The following is a 4,140-nucleotide window of genomic DNA, read 5'->3' as shown; positions in this document are numbered from 1 at the left end:
ACAAAGTAAGTTAAGGTCCCTATGTCACTGACATGAGAGTTTCAGTGAGCTACAGCACACCCTACCATTAAGAGAGCATTGAGGAGGACAAATTACCCCCCATCCCGTTTCCACACTGGTGGGAGAATTGGAGAGCTTCAGCCTGTTCTACCTCAATTTGGGAGCATTACTGAGCTCTGGTATGGCCCCACTCTAACCATTGCACAAGCCATACAGAGCCCCTGAGAGTGAGAAATTTTGTGAGTCTCTTCCACACTGTGTCCCAGGAAACTTGTTAATCATTATGTTCCCTTCCTACCACTGATACTAAGACTGGGTGAACATTGGGAACTCGGAAAATGACAAAGGAAGGACCAAAAGGTAATCTCAGATCACCAGACGTCCCAGAAAAAGTTGAGACACGGACATAGAATAACTTGGAAGGAACTTGCCAAATAGCTCAGTGCATTAAAGCACCTGTAAGCAGCCACAAGGGCTGGGGGTTCGATACCTGCTATGCTGGCCCCACCCCTGGAGTGTGCTGAGATGGTAAATGAGACTGGGCATGATGGTTCATGTTTGTAATCCCAGCACTTGGGAAGCTGTAAACAGGTGGATCACTGAGTCCAATTTAGTAGTGAGACACTTAACACCTTATAGACCCTTCCATAAAATACGAGAGAGAGAGAGAGAGAGAGAGAGAGAGAGAGAGAGAGAGAGAGAGAGAAACTTGGAAGACACACACTTGAAATTTCTGAAATGATAGCAACAGAAGTAAAGAAACAATTCCATCAATCTATAGAACAAAACAGATCCAAAATAATGAAAAATGAAATAACAACAATGAAAGAATTATTCAAAACATCTAAAGAAGACATAGATAAGAAATAGAAGAGAATAGAAAAACAATAGAAACATTGAATGAACAATACAAGGAAGAATTAGAGTGCATGAAACAGATTCAAACAGATATCCAGGAAATTAAGAATTGCATTGAAAGCTGGCAAAATTCATTGAAGAAAACGAAGACCTTGAAGAAAATACCTCAGCTACTGACCTCGACAGAAATTATAGCTTAAAAATATCAAGGAATCAGGAAGTAGAAATTCAACAACTACAGATGATGCAAACAAAATAATATAAGATGGGTAAATGTCAACAAAACATCAGGTGACAACACAAAAGACATAAAAAGATAATTTGCAGAAGTAATAGCAGAAAAATTTCCCAAGGATAGGAACAGAACCTAACATACAAATAAGAAAAGCATAATAATCAACATTCCAGATATTAAGTGAAGTAGCAGAATATTAAAAGCTATTAGAGAAAAGAATCAGATCACCTGTAATGGAAAAACAATAAAAATAACAGAAGATTTCTCATCACAATCATTTCAACAAGGAGTTGCAGTGAAGTGTTTCAGCTCCTGAAAGAAAATAACTTACAACCCAAATTGATATACTCTGAAAAACTAGCTATCAAATTTAATAGAGAGATGAGGTATTTCTATGACAAAAAACAAAGGAAATTCATGACCACTAATCCAACCCTACAAAGAGTACGGATGGACATTCTAGAAAGGCAAAAAATTATCAAAGTGGCAAGAGTAACAGCAGAAAAGAACCACCAACCAGATTAAGCAATTAAGCAGAGAGGAAAAGTAAGGAGCCCACAGGAGAAAATAATATGATGAAAATAAGCCAATACATATCTGTTATAACCATCAATCTAAATGTTCTAAATTCACCAATCAGGGTCGGGGAGATAGCTGAAGAGAATAAGCAATTGCCTGGCAAGCACAGGATCCTGAGTTCAATCCCTATTACTGCAATAAAATAAAATAAATTCACCAGACTGGCATGGTGGATAAAGAAACAATATTCAACAATATGCTGTATACAAGCAATGCATATAACTTAAAAGGAAATTGATAGACACAAAGTCAAAGGATGGGAAAAAATAGTTCATGTGGCAGGAATGCAGAAAAAAGCAGCAGTAGCTACTCTAATTGCTGGCAATGTCAATTTCAAACAATGCAGGATCAAAAGAGATAAAGATGCCACTTCAAACTGGTAGGGGAAAACTGCAAGAGGAAGAGATAATAACCAAAAATAGGACTGTAGTCCATATAGGAGTACCAACTGCTTAAGCCAAATTTGAAAGAGACATGAAAAATCAAATTATCAATATCATAATTGTAATAGGGGACTTGAACACACCACAGTTACACAGAAATCAGTCAACTAGGCAAATAAAATCAGCAAAGAAATAACAGAGCTAAACCAAACTTGTGAAGAAAATTTCAATTTCATGTAATAAGAAATTAAAACAGATAAATCACTAGAGACCCTACAGAAAATTATCTAAACCTACTTTGAAAATTTTTGTTCTGACACCATGGAGAACAGAAGAAATAGACAGCTTCCTACATATAGATGAATTACCAAAACTGAATCAAAAGGATATAAAACCTCTGAATAAGCAAATATAAGAGAATGCAATTTGAAATGTAATTAAAAACTTCCCAACAAAGCAAAGCCCTGGTCTTAATGGATTCATAGTGGAAATCTACAGAAAACAAAGAATATTTAATGTCAATACTTCTTAAACTTTTCAGTGAAACTAAAGGGAAGAAATTCTCCCAAACTCATTCCTGGAGACAAGTATTTCTCTGACATCAAAGGAAGAGAAAGACTCACCCAAAAAAGAAAACTATAAGCCAATCTCCCTAACAAATATAGATGAAAAAATTCTTAATAAAATACTACCAAATAGATGGTAGGAAATCATCAAGAATATTATACTTCATGACCACGTAAAATTCCACCCAGAAATGCAAGGATGGTTCAACATACACAAATCAACAAATGTAATACACCATGTTAATAAAACAAAAGACAAAAATCACAATATCATCTCAATAGATACAGAAAATGCATTTGAAAAGTCCAACATCCTTTCTTGACAAGTCTTACATGAAATTGGAATAGTCTTTACCACAATCTGATTAAAAAAAGAAACATTTATGACAAACCCAGAAGCAGCCTCATACTAAAAGAACTAAAATTGGAAATCTTCACTGTAAAATCAGGAATGAGACAAGGTTGTTCACGGCCACCTCTCCTATCCAAAATAGGAAACATTAGCCAAAGCAATTAGACTAGAGAGAAAAATAAAAGAATAATGATTGGAAAAGAAGAAGTGAAATTATCATTATTCTCAAATGACATAGTACTCCACCTCAAAGACCCCAATAACTCCACCAAGAGACTTGTGGATCCAATAACCAAATTCAGTAGCACAGCATAATACAAAATCTTTTGGTTACAGCTGGACGCACTAACCGATTGCATCACAGAAACTGGCCTCCATATAAAATCAGCACTCAAAAAGCAATAGCATTTCTGTACACAAACAATGAAAGCACCAAGAGGTTAATTAGGCAAACCAGGCCTTTCACAATAATATCAAAAGAAAGAAAGAAAGAAAGAAAGAAAGAAAGAAAGAAAGAAAGAAAGAAAGAAAGAAAGAGAAAAGAAGAGAAGAGAAGAGAAGAGAAGAGAAAAAAGAAAAGAAAAGAAAAGAAAAGAAAAGAAAAGAAAAGAAAAATACTTAGGAATCAACCTAACAAAAGAATTGAAAGACCTATAAAGTGAAAATTATAGTATTCTAAAAAAGAGAATGAAGATTTCAGAAAATGGAAAGATATTCCTTGCTCCTAGATAGGAAGAACCAACAATGTTAAAATGGTCATACTCCCAAAATTGTTATATATATTCAATTCAATCCCAAATAAAATGCCATTAAAATATTTCACAGATCTGGAGAAAACAGTTCTGAAATTCATCTGGAAAGAAGAAAGACCTAGAATAATAAAAAGCAATCCTGGGCAACAACAGAAAGGAAAGGGGCATTACAATCCTTGAGTTGAAAATATCCTACAAAGTTCCTATGATAAACTTAGGAAGCATGGTATTAGCAAAACAAACAAGTAAACAAAACGAACAAACAAACAAAAAACCCCAAAAAACAAAAAACTGAGGACCAGTGGAACACATTAGAAGATGAAGACACAACTACAAACACACTCAGCTGCCCTATCTTTGACAAAAGTATTTTTTTTTTCAACAAATAATACACTGCATATATTCTTCTTAGTGG

The sequence above is a fragment of the Octodon degus genome, unplaced genomic scaffold (assembly GCF_000260255.1).
Source record: "Octodon degus isolate 3935 unplaced genomic scaffold, OctDeg1.0 scaffold00137, whole genome shotgun sequence".
NCBI classification, from domain to species: domain Eukaryota; kingdom Metazoa; phylum Chordata; class Mammalia; order Rodentia; family Octodontidae; genus Octodon; species Octodon degus.
This window is presented reverse-complemented; position numbering follows the sequence as displayed.